The sequence below is a fragment of the Mirounga angustirostris genome, unplaced genomic scaffold (assembly GCF_029215605.1).
Source record: "Mirounga angustirostris isolate CCGP_5_RB_7025 unplaced genomic scaffold, mMirAng1.0.hap1 SCAF_10, whole genome shotgun sequence".
Classification (NCBI taxonomy): Eukaryota; Metazoa; Chordata; class Mammalia; order Carnivora; family Phocidae; genus Mirounga; species Mirounga angustirostris.
Window position 1 is genome coordinate 32,464,275 of NW_026991718.1, and position 27,689 is coordinate 32,491,963.

The 27,689-nt window shown below is 37.8% G+C and overlaps 1 protein-coding gene across 2 annotated transcripts in view; it reads right to left on the bottom strand.

Moving 5' to 3' along the window:
- Positions 1-27,689, bottom strand: part of SLC8A1 (solute carrier family 8 member A1) — a 379,277-nt gene that overhangs the window by 350,596 nt on the left and 992 nt on the right. The gene's annotated exons all lie outside the window — the stretch shown is intronic.

Genomic DNA, 27,689 nt, shown 5'->3' on the forward strand with positions numbered 1-27,689 from the left:
CACCCTGCTTAGAAAGAGAAAACATGGGGCGCCTGGGTGGCTCAGTTGGTTAAGCGACTGCCTTCGGCTCAGGTCATGATCCTGGAGTCCCGGGATCGAGTCCCGCATCGGCCTCCCTGCTCGGCAGGGAGTCTGCTTCTCCCTCTGACCCTCCCCCATCTCATGTGCTCTCTCTCTCTCTCTCTGTCATTCTCTCTCTCAAATAAATAAATAAATAAAATCTTTAAAAAAAAAAAAAAAAAAAGAAAGAGGAAACATTCCAGGAGCAATAAATAGAGGTTTCATGTTCCTATTTCTGAAAACACTAGTTTCATTTCTAATCGAGAAATTTCACTAAAGTAGTAATGATAAATGTTTCCATCTTAGCTTTGAACAAGCTGCTTTGACATCTTAACACTCTGGATTTGTGGAAACCATTTTAAAAGCCGTGACTATTGGGAGAAAAATACAAGCCTATTTAATATCCCTTGTGTTTTTTGTCTCTTCATAGTGGTCCTTTTAATAGCTGTGTAAATGCTAATCCTCAGTCCCCACCCATGGGTCGTTAATTAACGTAGCAGGGCAATTTCTTCCTGATGCCACATCTGTTGATATAGCTGTGAAAATTGACTGAGGGCACATGATAAGGTTTCCATAGTGACTTGGTTTTACTGAGGAATGGGAGAAAAATGGGAGAAGGAAAGATCATAAGATAAAAACTGCATATTTTCGTTATTGTTTTTTCAAATTACGTTCTGATTTTCTGTGGGGCCAGTAGAGAGGCTGCAAATGTGTATTGTTTAGAACCAAAACAAAAAGCCTCGTGAAGCATTGAAAAAGGAAGCCAAATGTTGCTCTCTTCCCCAAATGAAGTGCTCTTGGTTGCCTAATGTTAGTTGTTAGTTGCCCTAATGACGCTTTGATGAAGGAGGTTGAGTGTATTAGTTGAATCCTACCAACTGGTCTTGTTGGGGTGAAAGGGGTTCATTTTCAAGTTGTGCTGAGTAATTGACCGCTCCAAAATACACCCCTTTTCCCAGTCCATACCTTGTCAGGAATGAATGAACTCAATGATATGCTAAGAGATGAAGACCACGGTATCTCACAGCATTTGTCACCAGCACCCACTATGTAATCCTATATTTTGAAGAGATTCGTCACTGTCTAAAGCTGCATTGATGCTTCAGCACAAATGCCTAGCGATGCAAAGCATCCCATCCACAATCTTCTAATTATGGAGATATCCTTTACGTGGGAGGGGGCGAAACGAGTGTATTCTTTGCCCTTAGATACAACTGTTTTAGAAAGATGGCGTCATTCAGAGTCCTTTTCCAAAAGAAAGCAAATGTTCTCCTTTTGTGTGTGTGTGTGTGTGTGTGTTTGCACAAAAGCATATGCTTTTAGTATTTTAAAGAACATGAGTTGCCATGGGGAGCAATAGACATTAGAAAGAGGGCAATTTATTAGATCTGAGGTATATCATATCATATCATATCATATCATATCATATCATATCATATCTTTTTAAGGTTTAGGCTTTGAATGTCACTGCACATACAAATGAATGCCATATTTATTTGTAAGTGTCATGGTGTTGGGAGGACAAAATAGGCTTTGAATTCAGTCATACCTGGGTTTGAATCCCTGCCATATGTTAGCTGTGTGATTTTATGCAAGATTATTTTATGTACTTGAGCTGTAGTTTTCTTATTCATACAAATAGGAATGACCCCTTTCTTGCAGGCTAGCTGTTAACATTCAACAAGATCACATTTGTAGAGCATCTAACAGTGTGTCTGGGAAAGAGTAACAGTAACTCTTAGATCCCTTTTCTCTCCCCATAAAAGAACATAGCTTGATTTGGGCTAATAAAATCTCATCTTGCAGAGAATGATCATAATCTTTGCCACTGGGCTTATGGGTAGAGGAAGGAAACGAAGTTATTTATTTATTCTTGAAAATAAACCTAAGGAGAACTAGTGGTTCACAAGTCTTAACACTTGCAGACAAGTTGTGTTTACAGGCTGGAAAGTGGGATCTCAGCTCTTCATAGCTCCACCCCTGTCTGTCTCTCTCAAAATACAGAGCATTCCTTGCCTTGGGCAAACTCCGAATGAGGGGGCCAGGTTTCTGATTCTTCCACACAATCTTCTGATTCTTCTTTTGATTGGTGATTTCTGAATCGAGATCATGTAGTTCAAAGTTAGAATTTCAGAGTTGGCAGAGCTATTACAACAGAGTGTCTTAAGTTTTGAGGTACATTAGAATCACTTGAGAAGCTTGATCAAAATGAAGATTTGCAGGACCTATCCCCAAAGATTCTCATTCTGGAGGTATAAGCCCCGAGTTCCTATATTTTTTTTTAAGTTTTCATTTAAATTCCAGTTAGTTAACATACAGTGTAATATTAGTGTCAGGTGTGCAATTCACTGATTCAACATTTCCATACATCACCCGGTGCTCTCCTAAATCTCCAACACCTAGTTCACCCAACCTCCTTCCCACCTTCCATCTAGTAAACAAATATCCTAAGTATCTCTGATTCAGTTGCCCACACACCCACATAGAACAGCCCCTGACTTAGGGCTGTCTAATTCAAGGTTCTAATCAGTGTGGGGTCACATGGGTTCTGATTCAGCTGCACGGCCAAAGGAGGCATTGGGTTTTGTGGGGACTGAAGTTTCTACAGTTTGGGGTCTGTCTTAAGAAAAGAAAAAAAAAAGATCTTACTTTTGTAGATGTTGCCAAAGCATACGGTCACATGAGCCTATTGCCGGGACTTCTCTGGGGGCCTGGGAAGGGACCCATGGCTATGAGGGTACCTGGACATAAGCTTCCCCAGCTTCCCAGGACATTGACTTCTGAGTACCAGCATAGCAATGCATCCTCGTTATTGTCTCTATTTTACACAATGAAGAAGAAGCAAGGAGACATGAAGTAACAAGCCGTGGTCAAAGAGCTAGTAAGTGGCAGAGCTCGGGTTTGAATCCAGGCCGCCTGTCTCCAGGGCCTTTGTTCTTTTCATTATGTTTTCACCATGACAACATAATGTCTTTTATAGATACTTCCTGTTTTCTGAAAACCATAGAGAGACAATACTTCTTATTTCCATTACAGGACCCACTGTGACACTCTTACTGGATGAAATAAAGTGCTGATGACAATAAATAAGATAAAATGATTAGTCAAGTAGTTTTGCATTGTTAAGTTACTATGAAGTTACTCTATTTACTTGTATATTTTTATATTTTAAAATCTAAATTTAAAATACACAATCACTCAGAATATATATTGAGGTATATATATATGATATTGCATATATTTTATATATATATATATATATATATATATATATATATATATATATATGATAAATAGTGGATCAAGTCTCTGGCTGATTAAAAGTAAAAGAAGATACATCTATCACCCCCAGAAATTTATAATCTAATAAGCCAAGGGTGTGAATAGAGGGGGTGGTATATCTCAAGGGTGAGATAACCATGAACTTTGTAAGCAGCATGAGGAAGTATGTGGAAGGCTTCAGCATTTAGAGAGGGGAGAAAGTAGGATCCTAACCTCCGCAAAAGAATAGCTACATTAAACAAAACCAAAACAGAACAAAAGAAAAAAAAAATGAGACGGCTAATTGTCTAGTCCAATATTCTGTTAGCAACACACCCCTCAATTTTAACTGCTTAGAATAAAGATGACTTTGCAGCGAAGGGTGGCCATGTGACTAAGTTCTGCCTGATGAGATGAACAGAAGTGTCATGTGACAACTTCCAGAAAACCTTTATAAAAAGAGAGCTGCCATGCTCCCTTTGTTCCTTTTTCTCTTTCTCCTTCTGCTGGCTTGAATGCAGACTGATGGCTGGAATTTGAGCAGCCACCATGGTCCATGAGACAGTGCACTAAGGTTGGCAAAGAATCAAGAGAGATAGGAGTCCTAATGACCATAAGGCCTCTCTATCAGCCCAGAACTGCTTATTTCCAGATTATGTTCATCAGAGAGAGACAGACCATTATTTTTTTAAGAAATGTTTATTTGGGGTTTCTCTCATTTACAGCTGAATTTAATCCCAACTTATAAAAACCTGGACTGAGAATGCTAACCCCAGCCATCATTTTCTTAAGATTTCATGGTATAGAGCAGGTGTAACTAACATTATACAACTACACTTAAAAAAAAACACAAACACATCATTATTATGTATCCATATAAAATTATCCCTTACAAATTTCACTCTGGGAGAAAATATGATTATTCCAATCATACCACTATTAGTCAAATTAGCATTAAAGCTTTTCCTTTGGATGTATGTTCAGATGATTTCCATAGACACCTTCTTCTAAATTAGGTCCCTGTAGTGGATATTTATTGTATTAAAGGTAGTTAATAAAAAGTAATTCTGCCAATGCTGGAATTTCTAGCAAAAAGAGAAGACATTTTCTATACAGTACCTTTCTGGCGATGCTCAAAAAAAATATGCAGAAAATTTCATATACAATCTGAGCATGTCAGACATTTAGTGTTTGTTGAATGAATAATTTGACAAATAAATGCTATTCTATAAGTAGCACCATTGGTGGACGTGATGCAAATGCAAACATATGAGATATGGAGGGTGTTGGTGGAAAGTGTGAAGCAAATCACTTTCATGGGATAAGAAGAAGGTGTGTAGAAGGTAGGAGCAGATGTTTGACCAATGGAGCAAGATCAATAATTCATGTTGGAGAACCAATACTAGTCATGAAAAATCAGCCATATTGTAAAATAATTACTTTTGGAGGGATTAATAATTAATTAAGCCAACAAAGCATTATCTTCCAGAAAAGAGAAAATCTGTTCCTTCTAAACAAATTAATTAATTCAAATATTAGAGAATCAATTGGTCAATAATTATATGTTGAAATCCTGGTAAGTGATCAACACTGTGGAATCTAAATATGCCTCAGCACTGCATCTATTACTTTAATTTTAATGCTAATGATTCAAACATTTTCTTTTTTTTTTTTTAAGATTTTTATTTATTTATTTGAGAGGGAGAAAGAGAGAGACAGCACACAGAGGGAGAAGCAGGTTCTCCTCTGAGCAAGGAGCCCTATGGAGGGCTCGATCCCAGGACCCTGAGATCATGACAGCCAAAGGCAGACGCTTAACCAACTGAGCCACCCAGGCGCCCCCCACAGTCAAACATTTTCTGTATTTTTCCTAATTGGTTGCATTTTTGTTTGTCTCATAGATACCATAGTTTTATAGATCTCTTATAGAAGAGATCTTTAAGATCATTTCACTAATGTTTAGCCCAAATTTTGCTAAATGTAATTTTTTACTTGCAGGACATGTGTTTTTATCATAAACAAGTAGATTATACATGATGATGATATAATATAAATAGCATATGACTATATTATATATATATTTAACATGTCTTCCCATAGTGCCCCATGCTTTTCTGTTGTGCATATTTATGCATTTTTACTTTTTTGGTATAGAACTGCTATATTCATTCCACAAGCATTTTAAAGTTTGGTTGCTATTTTCTCAACAGTCAATTCATTAGGGAAAATGTTATTTCCTTAAGAAAACTTTCCCTGATTACCCAGACCAGATCAGATCCCCTGCTATACATCCTGTATTTTAGAAATACACTTATCATAACTGTAATGAGTTAAAAATGTAATATGTGTTTAATATCTAGCTCAGCAACTGCCATATAAGCTCATCGAGGGCAAAGAATGTTCACTCTATTGTTCCCAGCATCTTAGTATAGTCCCTTGGGCAAAGTACTTGCACCTAGAATATTGCCCGGCCCTTTTGAAGTGACCAATAAATGACCACGTGCATGAATGAACACAACAACTAATAATTGAGAACCTACTATGTGCTTCCCTTAACTGTGCAAATTATATTATAACAACAGTTTGATTTGGGGTCATTTTTCTTGGCCAACCCACTATTCTGCCTCATCTGAGATTGCGGATTTCCTACTCAGGTCCCTTACAAATAATTCTCCTTTATTCCTTCAATTAGCATCTGGTTTTCACTTCTTATGTGTGAAGCTGAATTTATCTTCTTGTCTTCCATTTTTTGATAACTTGCTACCAGCCAGCTAATCAGATGAGTTTAAATTATTTGAGTTGGAAGAGCCCTTAAGTCTATATAGTCCAAATGCTTTTGTAATAAAATATTTCCTTCCCTAACACATCTGAAAATTAGTTGTCTGGCACTCTTGGAACACTTTTAATCACCCTTAAGAAACATACTTCTTTGCAAGGAAGTGCAACCCCTTGCTGTACCTCTCAAATTATTGGAAACTTCTTTATGTTGTTTGGAGCTCTTCCATGCTATAGAATCTCTGGTGGGTGCTGTTGTTACACTCTAAATAAAACCCTCAACTTTTGGATGATGGACCCTTCCATATGGGAAGGAAGCTGTTAGGCTTTGTCAAATAAATTTAAACATCCCTGGCTCCTTCATCTGTTTGCCACTGATGTTCATCCCAGATGTTTTGCCTTCCTGCTCATTTATATTTTAGCTCTTTAAATATGTGGTGTCTTAAGTACAGTATTCCCCCGGAGAACAATTTAGCACTTCAACCAGTGGGTATGTTGCCTTACGTGAGCTTCATAAGGATCCCAGGATTCAATATTAACTCACTGGTAGTTTGTCCTAAGATTACAGGGCATGATCAAAGCTCTATTTTTATTAGGCTGCGCCTAATGCCACAGAAAAATGAATAGCTCGATCACTGGCAAAGGCACAGTTACATTTTATCAATTCATTTCTGTTCACAAATGTCAATGACAATGAACCAATCAACCACTGCTTCGGATTGATCTATGTGTCCGCCCCACCTTCTCCACTTTGACAGGCTGATGATACAAAGCAATAGAATTGTTTATGCTACAGATTTTTAAACAAATGATCTACAGACTTATTCAAACAAGGTCTGCCAGAAAAATATGTAAGAGGATATGTAAGAGGAATAATATAGACTGTGAAAGAGAGTGTTGATATTGTCTGCTTCATTCTGAGTATCAAATATGATGGAATTTATTTCAGCAGGTTCCTGAGTCTGGATGCTTTATTAGATCATGTGCCTTGAAATGTAATTCTGCTTGCAGACAATAAGATATATATCCCTCTTTCTAACAAATAATTCTCATACTCCATAACGTGTATTATATGAGCCATTCTATGTTTTAAAACTTTTGAAAACTGTAACATTTTTGTAAAACACAGAGTATAACATATCAATGGGGAAAAGTTTGAAAGAATATGTAGAAAATGGGAAAATATGTCCAAAGACACCATAGTAGTGAGGTTTCCTATTAGTATCATCCTAATCATTGTATATAATATTGTTGCATAAATCTTTTTTGAGAAAAAGATGGCATAAATAAACCAAATATTATTGAAATATACACTTCATTTTTTTCCCCAGTTATTCAATCTACACCATGCATTGTGTGTAGGAAATATGTCAGGCTATCAAGTCACTAGAAGTGAGAAACACATTCTGTCAGGCTTCTTTGAGAAGGTGGCATTAGAAATGAAATATGTAAGATGTAGAAATCCATACTTCTAAACACTGACTTTACCACTACTCAGATTTTTTCCTTAATAATTGGCAATTTTCGTATTGATAGTATTTGTCAGCTTTTTAATAGTTGTGGGGGTTTTTTTTGTTGTTGTTGCTGTGATTTCTTTTCCTGGTCTAAATAAATATTTATTTTCATAGTTAAAAAAATAATTGGCAATTTTCAACACTTCAGATCCATAACATACATTTTCTCCAGGTAGCCTAGAAATTCCTTTAGTTATAGAAGATAGCTGATTGAGAAGAACATTTCACATTCCTCTTTTTTTTTTTTTTGATTCTCCAATTGACACAGAGTCTAGTTTGGATTTCCTTTCTAAAACTAATGTCTCCGAGCTCCGAATCACCTTTCATTTTCCTTGAATACAGCAGTATATAAGCCTTTATTATTCCTGAGGTTTTGGCAACGACAATTGGATATATTGACACAGCACACGGAGGGGGAAAAAGTTGATTCCACCTCACTACTCAAAACAGACAACCAGCAGTTCAGTTGAGATACTTCCTTTAAAATAAGCAAAACTGCCAACTCTCACTACTTTGGTGTTTACTCTGACTCCAAGGAGAGAGGACCAGGAATGAAAGGAGCCCATTGCGGTGCCCGCTGACTCAGACTAGTTTTCCCATCGCTGCTAGAAGGGCAGAGAGGGTTGCACAACTGAGAAAGCTTAATGGTCAGCCGTGGCGTTGACACAAACACTCGTGCTCAAGCCCTTTGTTATGCTCCGGTAAGTAAATTGTTAAAGGACAGATAACACCATCTTAATCTCTGATACTACTTCATGGAAAAACGATACACCCAGTCCCAGGGAAGCAGGATTTTAAAATAATAATTAGAGTAAGCGAGGTTAAAAAAGTGGAGAGCCAGCAGACTGCCGATCTGGCTTTGAGTTTAGCATTAACCTTCAGATAGGAATGGGTATTTGAATAAAAGTTTACCCATCTAGAGGCACGAGCTATTAAAGGGTGGATAGACAGAAAACGAAAGGTCTTGGTACATGTGTGAAATATCACAAGATTAGATGAAATGCCAGACTAGCCTTTGCTGTTACCACAAGGGGGACACCTTCTGTGGACAGAAATAAATAGACGAAAAGCCAGTGAAGGCTTTTTTGTCCATAATCCTCCCTCCCTTCCTCCCCCAAGTTCACTGTGAAAGCTGGCGAAAGACTCTAAATGCCAGGGAACTGCCATGAGATCGACTATAGGAGATTTGGGTCCATGAATAAGCTCCTAAGGTTGACTGTTGCCGGCTCCCTTCATAGCTATGCAGGCAAATTCTCTTGAAACAGGATTCCTAAGCTGCTTACTCTCCAGTTTTTTTGTGGGTTGTATTTTTTGTTTGTTTGTTTGCTTGTTTTGTTTTTTGCATTTTGGGTTTTTTTTTTTAAGAGCTGCTCAGCACGTGGAAAGAATCAGCATGTTCCCTTTTAACTCTCAAAAGGGAAGTCTCAGATGACAGTGTACTTTTGAGCAAAACCAGCTGCTTTTCTTTTTAAGTGAAGTGACCAAAAGGGGTGGGGTTGGGAGGAGGAAAAGAAACCCAAGTGTTTTGCACTAAGCCATTAATCTCCTCATTCATATTTTGTTTTCTTCCTAACCGAAAGGTGACTCAAATTCACACGAGTTCTCTCTTTGTGCCGTCTTAGTATTAAGTATAATTTGATTTCTTTACTTGACTGAGATTTTTCAGGACTGTGCTCATGTCTTCGCATTCTTAATATCTTCAAGAGTAGCTACTCACTGTAATATGTCAGTGAGAGCAGACAGAGGATACACACTGTTCTCTGATGGAGCCTTCCGTCAGCCCCAAGGTGGACTGCAATGCTGTGTGAGTCTCTGGCCCCGTGACAGAGAAAAGAATGGTGGGTTTGGAAGCAGAAGATCTGTGCCAGAATCCCATCAGATGATCATAATTGTGGAAATAATAACCCTCTGACGACAGCAGCCGTTGTTGATGGAGTGCTTCCTCGGTGTCAGGCAGAGCATTGAGTGCTCTGCAAACATCTAAGGAAGCTGTTGCCTCGACCTGGGAGGGATCTCAGGATCTCTGTTTTACAGAGAGGACACTGAGGCTAAGGGGACACACTTCCCGGCATGTATAGCAGAGACAGAGTTCGAAATCCAATCTCTCTGCTCAGTTTCACCATCTGTAAAATAAAGGTATAATTTCCTCCAATGTTGCCGCGCTTAACTGGGAGTACCTGAGCCTTGTAGACCCCAAAGAAATATATATGCCAAAGCATTTGTGTGAAGGGCAACATGACCTATAAACCAAGTGCAGAATGGAAAATGGACTCCTCATAAGGTGGGGTACAAGGCAGAGGAAAGCAGGAGAAACGTTCCCTCCCAGGGTCATGGTTCTATGCCTTGTCATCAACCTAAAAGTCTCTTCTCACTTTTCTGATACTCAGCATTACTCTCTTGAGATGCCAGAACAGCTTTGTCCCCTCTGCTGGTAAGGGGACTGCAGCAAATTGCTGGAAGGGGATGTGGGATGGAGACTCAGTTTCACTTTGGGTTTAGAACACTTCAGTTGGAGGGGCGCCTGGGTGGCTCAGTTGGTTAAGCGACTGCCTTCGGCTCAGGTCATGATCCTGGAGTCCCTGGATCGAGTCCCGCATCGGGCTCCCTGCTCGGCAGGGAGTCTGCTTCTCCCTCTGACCCTCCTCCCTCTCATGCTCTCTGTCTCTCATTCTCTCTCTCGCAAATAAATAAATAAAATCTTAAAAAAAAAAAAAAGAACACTTCAGTTGGAGAAAGAGAGAGGATAGAAGAAGACTGGAGGGCCAAGGAACAGACAGATTCCGTTTTCTCCCTTGAGACAGACGCAGCACTTAACTCCCAGCCTTCCGCTCTTACAAGAGCCATTAAGTAGCTTCCTGACAACCTTCCTCTGTGGGCCTGGTCTCCGAGCAGGAAAAGGATCAGGTTTGTTGGCAGAATTCTCTCATAGGAACAATCCCCAAAATTTAGCCAATAAAACACTTTTCTAAGTCCCCAAAGAGCCAATAGAGTATCACCTTATTAAAAAGCCAGTCCTCAGATTTTTCCAGCCCCATGTGAAAGGGAAGGAACTCACTCAGCCTCACAGGATGATACACTTCTTTTAAAAATCTATTTGTTACAGTAAAATACACACAACATAAAACATCCTATCTTAGCCATTTTGAAGTGTACAGCTCAGTGGTGTTAAAGATATTCATGTTATTATGCCCCCATCACCATCGTCTATTTCCAGAATTGATGCGCAACAGCATGGATGAAACTGGGGGACATTATGCGAAGCGGAATAAGCCAGACACAGAATGACAAATGCTGTGTGATCTCCCTTATGTGTGGAATACAAAAACCCAAATAAACACAAAACCAAACCAAAGCTCCAAACCCAAACTCATAGAAAAAGAGATCAGACTTGCGGTTCCTGGAGGCAGAGGGTGGGGTGGCGGGGGAGGGGAGCAGGAGGAAGGGGTCAAAAGGTCTACACTCCAGTTATAAGATGAATAAGTTACTGGGGATGTGATGTACAGCATGGTGACTACAGCTGACGCTGCTGTATGGCATAGGAGAAGCCGTTAAGAGCGTAAAATCCTGAGAATTCTCATCACAAGGAGAATTTTTTCTTTTTTGTTTTCTTCTTTCTTTCTTTTTACTATATAGCAGTATGAGATTATGGATGTTAGCTGAACCTACTGTGGTGCTCGTTTCACATATATGTAACTCAAGCCATCATGCTGTATGCCTGAAATTTATACAGTGATGTATGTCAATTATTTCTCAATAAAACTAGAAAAAAAAAAGATGAATTCATAGTAACACAGTGTAGAAAGGCAGTTACCAGAGACTGGGGAGGGAAGGAAGGGGGTGTTTTAAAAAGGTTAAAAAAAAAAAAACAAACAAAAAACAAGGAAGGAAAGTAGAATGGTCATTGCCAGGGGTGGGGGGAAGGGGGGCATGATGATACACTTCTACCATTTTACATTGTGCCATTAAATCTGTGTTAGAAACACACACACAGATATATTACCCTTACCTATCAAGACACATTCATGAGAAATTTGATGACATTAAATATGTATAAGATTTTTTTTTCACCAAGAAACTGGTGAAAGTGTGGATATTTTCCTTGTACCCAAGAAAAATATGCATCATTTAAATATCATCAATCACTTGAAATGTGCAATCACATATTTATGAGGGCAGAGATACTGTGCTTGACTTTAAAACGTGTGGCTCATTGGAAAGTATGGAGAGATAGGTTTTTTGTTATTATTTTAACCTTTGATTATTTTTTTTAAAGATTTTTTTTAAGTTTTTTTTTTTTAATTTGAGAGAGAGAGAATGAGAGACAGACAGCACGAGAGGAAGAGGATCAGAGGGAGAAGCAGACCCCCTGCCGAGCAGGGAGCCCTATGTGGGACTCGATCCCGGGACTCCAGGATCATGACCTGAGCCGAAGGCAGTCGCTTAACCAACTGAGCCACCCAGGCGCCCTTAACCTTTGATTACTGATGTGGATTCTAAACAAAAACTTTAGTATTTCAGAAGGTAATAAGCACAGAATAATTTTGTTGTGAAGTTTTCAGATCTTCATTTATTCCTTTCGTATCCTCTAATTGTTTTTCTAAAGCTTCTGCTCATATATGGAATGCATATACTATGCTTCCTTTTATAAATATGAATACATCAATTTATTCAAGACTGATTAGAACCTCCTAGATACCTAGCATCTCAATAAGTGTTGAGGAAACAGAGATGAGTATCTTCTAGGTATTTAGTGAATCTTCATTATGAAAAATTCCAGGTATATGCTGAAGGTGCGAAGTTGAATATAACATAGTAATATTTTGAGTTGATTTGTAGGGAATGAGATGGAGTCCTAGATTCACAATTACCTACTCAGATAACTAGGGATGTCGAGGATAAAACTCAAAAGGGAAGACGTCTGATGTCAGTTTGGCAAAGATATTGAACACAAGGTATTAGTAACATCACTGAAAAGCAAAAATTATGAAGTACAGTAAAGCTTTATGATGGCTGACATCTAGTTGGAACATATGGGCAAAGATGCAAATCATGTTATAGAGAAACATGTATTATACTAGACATAGAATAAGGATATTTACAAATCAGTAACAATGAGGGATTGGTGATAATATTTTCTTGAATCTGGGCTCGAAAACCCTGCCATTCACTCTATTTCCTACCATAGTGATACTTCTTCAAATAAGAATGTGAAAATAACAAGCCTAATGCTAAAATACAGAATTTCTATTTTGAAGTTGTAAGGCCAAAAGACAAACCAATACAAAAGAGATTCTCTCCATATAAAAAGGGTATTTCATAACATTATCTATGTTCCTCCTGTGCATGCAATTTAACAGTTGTGAGGGAACTTTGTTAATCATCCCAGTCAAGCCCTTATTTTATGGCCAAAGAAGCTTAGATCCAGAAAATGAAAATAAATTTACCAAGATTCCAGAACTGGGGCGTTGGAGAACCAGACCCAGCTCCATTGTAATCCAGCAATCTTTCCCGTATTATTTACGCCAGTGGACAACCAGTCAGTAGCTATGTTCTGACTTTGTGACCGGATTTCCACTTTCTTCATTTTCTCTCTCCCAAGTTGGTTTTTTCTCTAATACGCTTGATACTTTTCCCCTTTCTGCTGCTCTGAGAAACTTCAGGTCAGACCCGATCCCCCCAAATGTGTGTGCCTTCTCCCCTCTGCAGGCCTCTGCAATCACTACGATCAAATAGTTGAATCATTTGGCCCAAATTCGAATAACAGACCTGACAGGTCTGGCTGTCCCACTGCCTTTTGGTGACTCATCCATTTAACTTGTAATTTCTTTCAGGTACCTGGACATTTTTGTCCTCAATCCAATAGCTTTTTGGAAAAACCTTTTTAGCGCAAACACTAAAAATAAGCTCCAGTTTCCAAAGGGGAAGCACAAGCATGAGAAATTGTTTCTGAGACTAAATAAATTACAATTATGTAAAGCCAAATGGAACCTAGAGATTATTTAGTTCCACCTTTCCTTTGACTGATGTTCAGAAAAGTTCATGTCATTCATTCATGAATGTCATTTGGGTCAGCCATTGAGCTCGGATCAGAGGCAAGTGCTTCTGTCCTTCTGTCTGATGATCTTAGTTGCATTTTCTGAGGAAAATATGGGTTCAGGGGAATGAAAGAAAACTCTTTGTCATGTATCATGTTTTTAAGCGTTCTCATCCATTATTTCATTTGCTCACACACCCTCAAATGCAGGGAAATCATTATTGTTATCATTCATTTACAAAGGAAGAGCTGAAGCTAAAACCGAACTGAAAAGTCATACTATCGGCAGATGAACTTTGATGCTAGATTTATCAACTTTGTATTCTGTTTACTTTTTATGAAATACTATGATAAATAAAGTTGAAAAGTTATGTATCAGCTGATACACAATTTTATGATTGCTCATAGACATGATTTCTTCAGTGTTTATGATAACAAAAGCTGCCATTTTGAATGATGATTATCCAGATCATAAGACATATGGAAAGCGCATAGATTTTAATGTCAGGTAGACATACATTCAAATTCTGGCTTGTCTACTTCCAGTGTAGTAGCTCAACAAGTGGTAGTCATAATAATTTTTATTATTATTCTATGTCTGAAAGTAAACCATCTTCTTTTTGGGGGGTGTTGTTTTGTTTGTTTTGTCCTTTAGATTCCACATATAAGTGAAATCACACAGTGTTTGTCATTCTCTATTTGATTTATTTCACTAAACGGAACACCCTCAAGGTCCTTCCATGTTGTTGCAAATGATTAACCATCTTTTGAGGAACAGCATATCCTATATTAAATATATAGGACAAAAGAGCAGGGTCTAAGTCAGGACAAACTCTTAAAACATGTTTTTATTTCTTTTCCACTTATGCCTTCTTATTTTTCATCAGATGACAATGACTAGGACAATTTATATAAAAATCAAAAGCCATACCAAGAACAAAAAGAGGGCTTAGGAGCAAATCATGGATGTATCCGTGAGTAAAAAACTAACATGTACCATGAAAACCTTCCTACAATTCTATTTCTCCCCTCTTGCACACACTTTTGACCATAAACTTTACAGCACGAAGGCATTCCAGTGGTTATAAAGTCCAACTTCCTCATCCCATGGAGAAAACAGAGGTCTGGAAAAGATTAGCAATTTGCTAACTATTTGTTTTGTGACAGAATTGGACCTTAAAAACAGGACTTAAGATTTTGAGTGTAGTAGTTTTGCTCCTAGTCTCCAAGTTGAAATTAATGCCTGTTTAAGGATTTACCTCCTATTTTGATAGACTTAGCCTTTGTCATAAAGGGCTGTCAGTAATTATTCAGTGGTTAGATGCCAGAAATTATTGGGTTCTCAAATGGTATCATTTTATCCCTTTTTAAAAAAAATAAAGCAGACCCATTCAGGGGCTACATTCAGGCATCTATACCTTACTCATCGTCATGTTTTCTTCCCTGGCAAGAAGTACTTTGACTCTAATAAATGGAAGAATACAAAACCTGAGTCATATTTTAGATGCTATCTAAGTTTTTAGATGTTACCTAAATGGGATATCCACAGTGGTCTAAATAAACAGATTATTTGACGAGGCACACTTGGCATGTCTGCTTGTATACACAGGTAAACTGAGATAAGTTTCTGGATCCAAATGGAGGCACTACTCAAGTGGTGTCTGGTGTTGTCAGATTAAAATCCATTTCTAAAAGTAATACCCAAAAGGATTTCAGAACTATATAAAGATAGAAAATACCGCTCTATGGCAAGGATTTCAAATAGTTGGATCAAAATCTGGATAATGTTGCTAAAAATGCTAATGGAAGCTTCTCACTATCACCAGGTATTATTTTTGCCCTCATAACCAGATAAACCAGCACTTGATTCTTAAAAAATTATCCTCAAAATACTTGTGGGTATTGGAATATAAAATAATGAAAAAAGAATATTCTTTTTTTTTTTTTTAAAGATTTTATTTATTTATTTGACAGAGAAAGACACAGCGAGAGAGGGAACACAAGCAGGGGGGAGTGGGAGAGGGAGAAGCAGGCTCCCCACCAAGCAGGGAGCCCGATGCAGGACTCGATCCAGGGACTCCAGGATCATGACCTGAGCCGAAGGCAGTCGCTTAACCAACTGAGCCACCCAGGCGCCCAAAAGAATATTCTTCTAAGAAAGATTTTAATTACCCTTTCCTCCATGTAAATTCTCTCATTTTAAGGCTGGTGAGGTGGATAGCTTTTGAGATTGGTGAGTTTGGATAGCCTTACAATAAATGGACTATATTTTGGAGCTAATCAACCACCAAAGCCTTTAACATGTGAATGAGCAACTTGGGGCATGTGGAAGACAAAAGAAACACGTAACTCTTGAGAGAACATTTTCTTCTAGTTCTCCATCCGATGAGAATTATTTTGGCTCATTTGCTTCATTATTCAATAAGCATTTATGGACTACACCCACTGTATGTCAGCCACTGTGCCAAACCCTTCGTATACAAAGATGAGTAAGATAAGTACATGCCCCCAAGTTGCTTAGATTCTAATGAGGAGGCAGAAAAATACACTTCAACAATACTGAACATGATCGTGGAGATCTATGCATGGCGCAGTATGAGCCCATGGGAGAATACAGATCAGAATAAGACTGGGGAGGAGCATTACAGAGAGAATTGTTCTTGTTTTGAGTCTTAAAGCAAGGGCAAGGTTTGTTAAGTGAAAAGATAAACACACGCTGAAGGAAGAAGGTATGAACAGGTAAGAAAATGGAGATCAGAGTGGCTTTTGATTGTTTCAGTGAATCATAAGTAGTTTGGTAAAGCTGGGACAAGGAACATTTCTTGGGAGATACAGAAGAACAGGCTTAGAGATGTAGGCAGGCCTACAGTTTCAAGGGTTTTTGGCACTAACCCAGTGAATTTGGATTTTATCCTGGAAGTTATCATTAAAAGATTTTACAGATGAGGATGTCTGATTAAAATTGTGTTTCAGCAAGAACACTTTGGCAACTGAGTGGAGGATGTTGGGAGTGGCCAGGCTGGAGGAAGGGCATCTCGTAGCATGCTACTGCAGTAACTCATGTAAGAACTATAAAAGGCAGTGGTGATGGATATGAGAGACATTCAGGAGACAGGAACTACAGGATTTGAGGACTGATTTGTTGTGGTAGGGAGACAGCAACTCAAGGAAAGGAGTCCAAGTTGACCTTTCGGTTTAAGGTTATTAAAAAAGTTCAATAAACCAGAAAGATCAGTCAGATGGGTAGTAAAAATGATGAGTGTAACTTTGAAAACATTAGTGTGAGTCAAGGGATCTACAGACATGGGTTGAATAGACCGTTGGATGTATGGATAGGAGGCTGGACGGTAAACATTAGTAATGGGAAACTGGAATCAAAGGTAAAAGTGATGGTAAGATAGTACCTGGTTGCTCCAAATTTGTTCAGATGCTTTGCATAAGTAAATTACATACCAGTGTATGAAAACTTTTCAAAAGAGAACCTTCAACCAATCAGTAGCCTGAGGAACTCTGGAGATATGAAGAGGGGCCATAAGATTGCAAATAAGCCAATATAGTTTCAGTGTCCAGAGTCAAGTCAGCCTAACTTCATAACATGTAGGGATCTCAAACTAGCCAGATAGAGAAATGCTGTTGGCACATGATTTCCAACTTTCATCATGATATTTTACATAACTACACAAAATTGCTTTGGACCAAATGGAGAAACATGGACTGATTGATAATGCAATTAGGTGGAATCCTTACTAAACAACTGTGCTCAAAGACTGCTGACTCAGGATGGATAGAAAGTGAGTGGTGTGCTGCATGGCATTGTCCTTGGCTTTGGCTAAATACTCTGTCAGAGTAGCAGATAAAGACATAAAAGCCACTCTCACTATGTTTGCAATAGATATCAAAGTTGAAGAATAAAAACAAGCTGGATGACATTTAGGATCCACAAAGATCTTAACAGATGAACTTTGATAGAGGTAGGTTTCAAGGTCCCACACATGGAGCTCTCAAAATTATTTGCAACATACTTGTTAGCTGAGTTGTAGTTATCAATCCCCTCAACACATCAAATAAATAAATTAAAAAATAGAAAGAAACTAGTGCACGTTCAAAGAAGAGTTTTTAGGCTTTACACTAAGGTGGAATTCACACACATGTCATAGGAGAATTCACTGGAGAAACTGGAGCCATAGAGAAAATTTGAGGGAAATGTAGTAACTGCTGGTCTTCAGAGACTTCAAGGGATGTCAGTTGGAATAGGAATTATGTTTTGCAAGATTATAAGGACTAGTAGTAGCATTACTAGATACAAGAAGTTACCTTTCTTTATTAATCCCTGTTATGCACTTGCCCATAGTGGAGTGGATAATATCATTGACTCTGGAGCCATATTTGTCTGGCTCTACTATTTACTATTTATTAGCTGGGTGACCTTGGGCAGATTTCATTAGTCCCTCCCTGTCTCTTTTTCCTCATCAGAAAATAAGGATGATGATAGGCTCCAGCTCATAAGGATTTAATGAGTTACCAAGAAAAATGCCTGGCACATAGAAATTGCTCTATGTGTTAGCTACTATTGTTATTAGTAGTTACAGGAACATAGAGGACAATTGCCCTCCACCCCCAAGGAAATACTAGGTAGAAAAAGAGATTTAGAGAGGTACTCTTTAAACAACTTTTTAAAATTTATGAATTATTTCTAAGCCAGTGTCTAGAAGTTGGTGACAGTTTTTAAGTCTCTGATTGCTGGTTCATCTACACAACTCCCGTCGGATTATATGGGAAGTCAGCTACACGTGATAACTCCATCCTAGGGCCCAGGACAAATTTCTGCTTGGGCATCTGACAAAGTTAGGTACTTCTTTTATTTCTAAACTCATCTTGCCTTCATACTTTACATACTTTAGATTTCCATGCGAGTTTTTGACCTCTGTATCAATGGCAATTCAGAATCCTTGGCTGATTCCAAGTCCTTACTCAGGGAAAAGGAAAGGGCCCCAAGAAGCTTTTACTTTTAAAAACTCCCAGGCATACACTGAAGCCCATAGAACCACAAGCACAAAGCAAATACTAGATTTCATGGAAAATGGAAAAAGACTTATTTGTATCTCCAGAAGATCAGAGCAACCTTGACATTTTGGTAGCAGCTAAATCAGTGTGAGCCTGCTTCTAAATTGTGGTTTGCAGTTTTTCATACCACTGAGTTATCTACCCAGTAATCTAACTAAAACTACTGCATCAAATCTTGAAATCACATTCATCACCCATTCCATTCTATCCCTGAATGATAACTTTCTCCTAGAACATTATTCCATGGAAGGCTAAAGCCACAAGATATTATCTCCTTGAAAAAATAAAATCTAAGGACAAATGACTTTGAAAAATACTATATACCATAAGGAGCGCCTAGATATTCTGAAGGCAGATTAGCTTATTAAAAGCTCCAAGAATCGGGGCGCCTGGGTGGCTCAGTCGGTTGGGCGACTGCCTTCGGCTCAGGTCATGATCCTGGAGTCCCAGGATCGAGTCCCGCATCGGGCTCCCTGCTCGGCAGGGAGCCTGCTTCTCCCTCTGACCCTCCTCCCTCTCATGCTGTCTCTCATTCTCTCTCTCGCAAATAAATAAAATCTTAAAAAAAAAAAAAAAAAAAAAAGCTCCAAGAATCAATTTACCTAGGTTTTACATAGTGGTACCTAGTTTATTCTTTCACAGAATTATTTTTAGTCAATAGCCCATTAATATATTATAAATCTTATTTGGTGAAAGAGTTCATAACTATTACTTTTAGCTGCTTTTCCTTGAACACCTACTCCGTACTCATTTATTCTTGAAAACAGTCCTTAATTAGGGCAAGCATATGTTTCAGGTTGCCTGGGACATTCCTGGTTCACTGCCATTGATCCAATGTAATTATTAATAGTTCCCCCTTTTATTCTCAAGAATGTCCTCATGACCAATTATTTAGACACTCAACCTACAAGGTAGCTATTATTATCACCTACTTTTTTTTTTTAAGTAGGCTCCAAGCCTAGCATGAAGCTGAACTTGGGGCCTGAACTCACAACCCTGAGATCAAGACCTGAGCTGAGATCAAGAGTCAGATGTCCAACAAACTGAGCCACCCAGGCACCCCTGCATTTTTTTTCTTTTGCTTGCCTTTCTACAGTTTATGCTCCCTACTGCAGCCAGAATTAACTTAAAAAATATACATATCAATTAGTTCATTTCATTTCTCAGTCCATAATCCTCCGATGGATTCCTAGCACCCTCAGAATTAAAGTTTGGGTTTCAAAGACCTAATGAACTGGCTGCTGGCTAGATCTCTGATGTAATTTTTTATTTTTATTTTTTATCCCTCCTACTTTTTATCCAGCTTCATTGGGCTCCTGTTTGTAGAACAGATCAAGGATGCTCCTACCTCAATGCCTTTGTACTTGTTGTTTCTTCCCTCTGTTGAACATCTTCCCCCTAGTTATTCACATGACTTGTTTCCACACCATACTTAATTTTCTGCTTGAGTTTCATTTCCTCCAACCACCCTATCTAAAAATGCTTTCCCTTCTTTTTCTCTATCTTCTTACTGTACTTTTTATTTGGTGTTGGTATTGTTTGAGTTATACCTCTGATGCCCCACTTCTATTAGCACTGTGCAACCTCCTTTAAGGTGTATGTATCCTCCTCATATACAATTTCTACTATGTTTAGTTCTTCAACATAAATCAGCAAAATAACTGAAAATAACTCCACACACTTCCTTACTTTAGAAAACTGACATTTTAAAATTATGTTGCCAATTTTTCATAAATTGCCCCCCCTCCCCGTTCTAGGTGCTTTGATTGGCAAGTACTGTCTTTTGATATGCATGCAGTCTTTTAAAGAACATGGATTCAATCTATGTTCTTCATTTTTGAAAATTGACATGTAATTGAGCCAGAGACACTTGGAGACAAAGAACTTTCAAGAGATCACCCAGTAAGGCTCCTAGTAAGATAGGGAAAACACTCAGGAAAAGAAGTGTTCCTTTGAGTCCTTGACTGGGTGTATGGACATCTGTCACCTTTGGGTTTGTTCCTTATCATGCCATTTGGGAGCTGCCCCTTGCCCACTTGGCAGTAATTTCAATCCAATTCATGTACTACAGGTGGACCTGACCAAATCTTAATAATAAGAATATACCATCCAAAGGGAACTGTAGCTTTGACCTTCCTCAACTCATAGCAGCATCCTTACTGGGGCCCTGTGCTGAGAACCCTTTCCTCTGCAGAGACTGCTGGCCCGAGGAGTCCTGGGGCCCTCTGACCTCTGGTCCCAGCCAGGACAAGCTGTGGTCTCCGTTCCTTTGTGTTGCTAAGACTTTATCTTTGGTGATTGACTTCCCATTTATTTTGAGAAAAACACTTGGCCTGGGGCCTTTTGGTTAAGCAGATTGCAAAGATGCATCTGATACCCTATTTAAAAAAAATGTTTAAAATAGTAAGACAAAAAGAGAGAGAGAGAGAATCTTTCATTCCCCCCGCCCCCCGCCCCGCCCCAACCCCCCGCCTTGGATGCAGTGAGGGGCACAGGTTTTGGTGCTGTAACCAGGGAATGAAAGTATCAAGGAACTTCTGTCTTCCCACTCTGCTCTAATCTTTACCCTAAACCAAGCTCTTACCACGAAGCAGCAAAGATTGCCTTCATGATCTCTAGACATTATCCTAGTACACTCAAATAGACTGTTGAAGGGAAAAAAAAAGAGCTTTGGGACATACATTCTCTATATTATTTTTTATTTTTATTTTTTTTTTAAGATTTTATTTATTTATTTGACAGAGAGATAGAGAGCACAAGTAGGCAGAGTGGCAGGAAGAGAGAGAGGGAGAAGCAGGCTTCCCGCTGAGCAGGGAGCCCAATGTGGGGCTCCGTCCCAGGACCCTGGGATCATGACCTGAGCCGAAGGCAGCCGCTTAACGACTGAGCCACCCAGGCGCCCCCATTCTCTATATTATTTATTTCATCTGTGTTCCCAAGAAAGCATGGACCTGAATTTTGGCTTTGGGACCCAGGGACTGAACTTAAGCTAAGTATATAGTGTTACTTAAATTTAGTTCTTTAATAATGAAAATTTTGGTGTCTGGTTTTTAGTATACTGTGTTTTTATTTTTGTTTTTCCACACTCTGAATTGCTCAGGAAACTATGCGATTTAGTTTAATCAATTATTACGGCTGTTTACTGTTGATATGGTTGTTGACTGTTAGTAGTTTAAAAATTGTATCCTATTAGGGCTTATAGGTTTATGGGGCCTACAGGAGCCCCATTTTTTGCTTGCCTCTGATCTTATTTGCTTTCCCTTTCTCCTACCTGCTTCAGAGTAGATATTTCTCTTTCTAAGGCAAAAAAATATTTAAATTAATAATAGCAAAATCATCTCAGGGGAAACATAAATGATTTTTCATGTGTGGTAGAACAAAATAGAGTGGTAGAGAGTGGATTTGACCTCTATTCTTCTGCATATACATGATGAAAAGAGGAGAAAAGAGATGTTTTCATTACACGCTCTTTGCAAAAAATAAAACAAATAAATAAGTAACCAACTTCTGTATAATTTGTATTTCCATAGATAAAATAGATTTCATCATAATTTTCATGTAACTAAGACATAATTCTGCAATATTGTATGTTGAATTCCGGAAGGTCCCATGCTCATAAGCATAATCTAAAATGTAAGTTAAATGTCAAGTGGAGTTCTTGTTTTTCATTTTAGATTTATTAATTGGAATTTAAATGCAATTTAACATGTATGTGAAATGGATCCCTGAATATGATACTAACTTTCATTTGGATGATTCTTATCTCATTTTATGATTTTTGTCTAACTCTTCTTTGCTACATAACAGTGAAGAATGCGGGGGGGAAGGATGTAAAAATTCTGACACATATTTATTGAAACATAATATAATGAACAGAGAGGGGAAGAGGATGGAATATAGTCACAAAATAATAATTTAACATCTATGTCTGAAAAATGTCCAATCAACAATTTGGAAATGTTAGTTTACAAAGAACAATCAATATTATTTCTTATTCAGAAATATTAAATAGTATTTAATAAATATTTAACATTAATAAATAAGACTAAATATTAAATATTATTTATTACTGTTTCTTATTCAGAAGCACTATTTCAAATGATTAGCTTACCCATTCAACAGATTAAGTTAAATGAACAGTAATCTGAGAAGAATAAGTTTGCTTTTCTTATCAGACACTACACTAAATACTTTTCGACATTACTTTTTTCATACATTAATTTATTTGTTTCCATTTTTAAAAGGCCAAGAAACAATTGTGAGGCAGTGTAATACAGAGGCTAAGCACAGGTTTCAAATCCTGCCTCTTCTATTTACTTGCTGTGTGACCTTGGGCATATTACTTAACCTTTCTGTGTATCACTCTTCATAAAATGGCTGCTTATCTTACAAAGCAATTGTCAGATTAATAAATTAATATATGTGGCTTGCTTAGAAGCATGCTTGGAAAATAATAGGGCTCAACACATGCTTGCCCAGTATGGCATTAAGATGCACTGTTGGGAGTTAATAGATTTGTCTGAATCTAGAATTCAGTGCTTTAACCAAAAAAAAAAAAAACCAAAAAAAAAACAGAAGAAGAAGGCTTTTTATTTCATAGCATATATTTTGTCCATATGGGTAAAACAATGGTAAAATAAGGTAAGATTTAGAAATCACTTGTTAAGATTATATTTCTTTAAATGAAATTCAAGAATAGCTTGCAATTGATAATGTCATTCCATATATAATCACATCTCATCTCTCAGGGGCAAGCTGCTAGACAGACTAAAGGACTAGACTTATAATCACTATTATATATTATTATTAATTGGAACATAATGCATTACTATGAAAAGAGTAACTATTCAATGGATTCTTCAATTTCTACCTAAAACACACCTTGCTCAGAAAATGATTCAAGAAGTGTCTTGTTAACTGGTGCCCTTTTCTATTATGATATGAGTTCATTTTGAAATTCCTTTTCTATATGTCTCTTAATATTCATGAGTAAGTATATATCTGTATTTATTTATTCTTGATATATTAAATGGACAGTTTCCAGGCTCACCTTCACGGTATGATTTGGAGGAGAGGAATTCAATGCTCATAATCAACTAGTCAAAGAGTATTTAATCAGTACCTCCCAAAGCCTCAACGTTAGTGCTGGGTTGATTTTAGGAACTGGGTTGAAAGGCATTTAAGAATTCATCTAGGGGCACCTAGGTGGCTCAGTCAGTTAAGTATCTGCCTTCGGCTCAGGTCATGATCTCAGGGTCCTGGGATTGAGCCCACCAGGGTGGGCTCCCTGCTCAGTGGAGAGTCTGCTTCTCCCTCTCCCTCTGACCCTCCCACCCCTGCTCTTGTGCTCTTTCTCTCTCAGATAAATAAATAAAATCTTCAAAAAAAAAGAATTCATCTATACTCTCTTTGAAATATGATCACTCTTCTATTTAGTATTTCTAGTTTCAGAGACTTCCTCAGGAGACTGATTTGATTCTACTATTGCTTACAAAGATGGTACCACCATTTATTGGCCACTATGCTAACCAAAATGCAAAATGTTTGCATTTTGCTACTTAATCCCTTCACCGTGGTTTTTGCTGTTATTGTCCACAATTCACAGAGAAGGAAATGGAGGTCACACAGCCATGAGTACATTGAAGAGCCAGAATGAAATTCCGTGGTCTGACTCCACCTACTCACAGCAGTCAGAACTCTGCTCTCTCCTTCCACCCACTACCTTGAATAGTCTTCTTTAGCCTGAGCTGAAATCTGAGAGTTTTAAATTTTATTTACCTGCATTTAGTCCAGACTCTTTCCTTGCAGGGTTTGGACAACCCAGTCTTCATTTCCCACTTAAATGGAAGAAGTCTTATGTGGCCCTACATATCCTCATCATATTTCGCTAGTGTTAGTTTCTTATTCATATACTTTGATATGTGATAAATTAATATATATTCTGCATAAAATCATGCACCCTCTTTCCAAAGGTCTTGCCATTTAGAAATGGAAAAGTAAAAAAAAAGACAATGATTTGCTTATTCCTTAGAAAACGGTTGCTATTCAAAATTAACAAGCCTTTTTAAGATGGCTGTTTAATAGTTGCTAAAACAATATAAAGTTTCATTTAACATCTGTAGCTCAGAACCCTAATGTTACATATTCATATATGTTTTACCTTTCAATAATTGTGGTTAGAACACATATGTTTCAGGCTAAAGAAGTATGTGAGATGTCAGATCTATATCAATCCTTTGGCTTAGAGAAAACTTCTTTTTAAATATGCTGAAACTTTAAAAGAGGAACTCCCTGTCAGCAAAGATTACATCAGTAAAACTTCCAAAGAAGTAATCTCTTTGGGAAAGAGCTCATTTTTAATCTTCAGCTGTGGTTCTGTTAATTCCCCCTGTTGAAATAAATTTTGAAATGGTTACCACTTTTTTATTACAAAAAGGAAGTGGTTCTTAACTTTGGCTGCATATTTAAATTTCATGGGGTAGATTTAAAAAATAAACTACCCTTGCCTGGACCCCATGAGCATATGTAGTTCATCAGGGGTGTAGTGTGGACTGCACTCATCCCCAGTGATTCTAATGAGCAGTTAGAGGTGAGAAGCATGGGAAAAAGTCTATGGGAGAGGAGAGGGCATTTTCTCTTCACCAGCACTAAGTGCCACAGGAATTCGTCACCTTCTCATTACTTTATTTTTTTTTTTAAGATTTTATTTATTTATTTGACAGAGAGAGACACAGTGAGAGGGGGAACACAAGCAGGGGGAGTGGGAGAGGCAGAAGCAGGCTTCCCGCAGAGCAGGGAGCCCAATGCGGGGCTCGATCCCAGGACCCTGGGATCATACCTGAGCCGAAGGCAGACGCTTAATGACTGAGCCACCCAGGCGCCCCACCTTCTCATTACTTTCTATACCTTAAAACTACCTTTAAAAATCCTCTGTCATGGAATTCTTCTCATATCTTGCCATGCCACTTGAAAATATCGTGTAACTTTAAGATTAAGAAAGAAGTGCCGCAAGGACAGGCTAGTTCTGATCAGAAAACCAAATGATTTGGATTCTGGGGAAATTTCACTTCCCACTGATGAACCTTGGAGAAAGTCGGTAGCCTCTCTGGTCTTCAAATTTGTTCCTTAGTCTCAAGCCCGCTTTAAGGTTCTTGCAATCATCAGTGGTTGGTCAAAGACCACTCAATGTACCACAATTTTTAATCATCTGAGACAATCTTATTTTATTTAAAGTTCCCAAAGGGATTTTTAAAAAAGTAACCAATGCTATCATTTCCTTGAAACTTAACGACCTTTCCTGTAGGTCAAAATCTTTCGTACCTCTGGAAAAGTAAACCTCTATTCTTACTTTCATACAAACTCCCCGTTTAGTGTTCAGGGAAGTTGTTTCCCACCGAAGCCCCTACAAGCACTTGCTCTTCCCGCTCTTTGGAGCCAACTGACCCAGTCCAGGAACTATCGTGTCTGCTCTTGTCAATATACACGGGAGCCTCGGATCTGTGCTCTAGGCTCTTAGGATCAATTTCAACTTCTTTGTCATTCTTGGTCACCATGAATTTCCTTCATATCTCAGCTAACTATGGCATAGAACATCCAAGTCTTTTTTTTTTTCACATGAGACTGTCAATACTTCCAATTTCCTTCTCAAAATATGTTCTTCCCAAGATTTTCTACATGTAGTGTCATCACTGAGCACTGCAGAGGTCATAGTCAAAAGATCAAATAGTTTAACTATTTGTCCATTTTTTTCCATAGACGTTTACATACTCCATATCAAAATAGTAGTAAGTCACTCTTTATTACTTATATTACACTTCTCAAATTTGCTTGCTAAAGAAAAACAGGAATGGGCATTTCTCATGAGGAATGCACACTTGAAATGTACTTGGCAGTGAGCAACTGAGAAAACAGCCAATGATGTCATCTATGCATCGCATCTGGTCACAAATATTAGTGACATAATTTATAATAGCCTTCTAGTTATTGAAAATTGCCCGGACTCCTGCTGTGCCGTTCCTTTAGAAAAGCTAGTTGGTATGTAGTGTTTAATTAAATATTTTAAAGCCATCCTTTTGTAGGCCTGTTCCACTTTAGCTAAAGTTATGACAGCTTGTCTCTGTTGGTTTAAAAAAAGAAGGCATAGTTTATTGCCTGCCTTTCTCTGTCTCCCTCTCTCACGCGTGCGCATTTACAGAATATTAGTATTTTTAAGTGAAGTAACGTAGCCTATTTTAGAGATGGGTGAAAGGTAAGTTTGAATGTGTTGTTAATTTAACGTGTTGTCAGTGTAAGTAGTCTAGACATGAAAAGGAATAATTTGATGAAAAAATCCGTGTTTTGTATTATAATTATTTTAATAATGATGAAGTATTATTATTGGAATAGAACCATGTTTTCTCCTTCTCTGCTACTTTTTTTTTTGTATTACACAACATTAACAATTTGAAAGAAGCCACTGCATAACTATAGTCATCTTATCTATATCCCCTAAGCGAATTGCTTTCCCGCTACCTAATTTATCCAAAGAACATCTCCTTGCTCAGTGTTATAAACCATTTTATTATTTTCTTACACTTGTTTATTAATCATTTTGCATGTCATGCTTTGTCATCAGGGAAGGAAAAACCACATTCAATTTTTCTTTTCTTTTTTTCCTCTCTGAAGCTTTATTTTAAGATTGAAAAGCTAAATAACAAGGGGGTTCAAATCTTGCTTAAAATATAGACACATTATTCTCAACAACAGGAATTTTAAATTTACATTTCACTTTCTTGCGAAAAAATTCTTTTACTTCAATATTGGAAAAACACACACGTTTTACAGATATGACCTGTAAATTTTTCCTTTGACTTTAGTGAGTGTTAGGTAATTGTTCCCAGATTTTGCCAACAATTTTAAAAGGACAGCTTTAATGATCTAATTATTACAATTTGGTAATTAGCTAGAGTAGCATTTCACAGTGTTATTGATATGACTTGTCT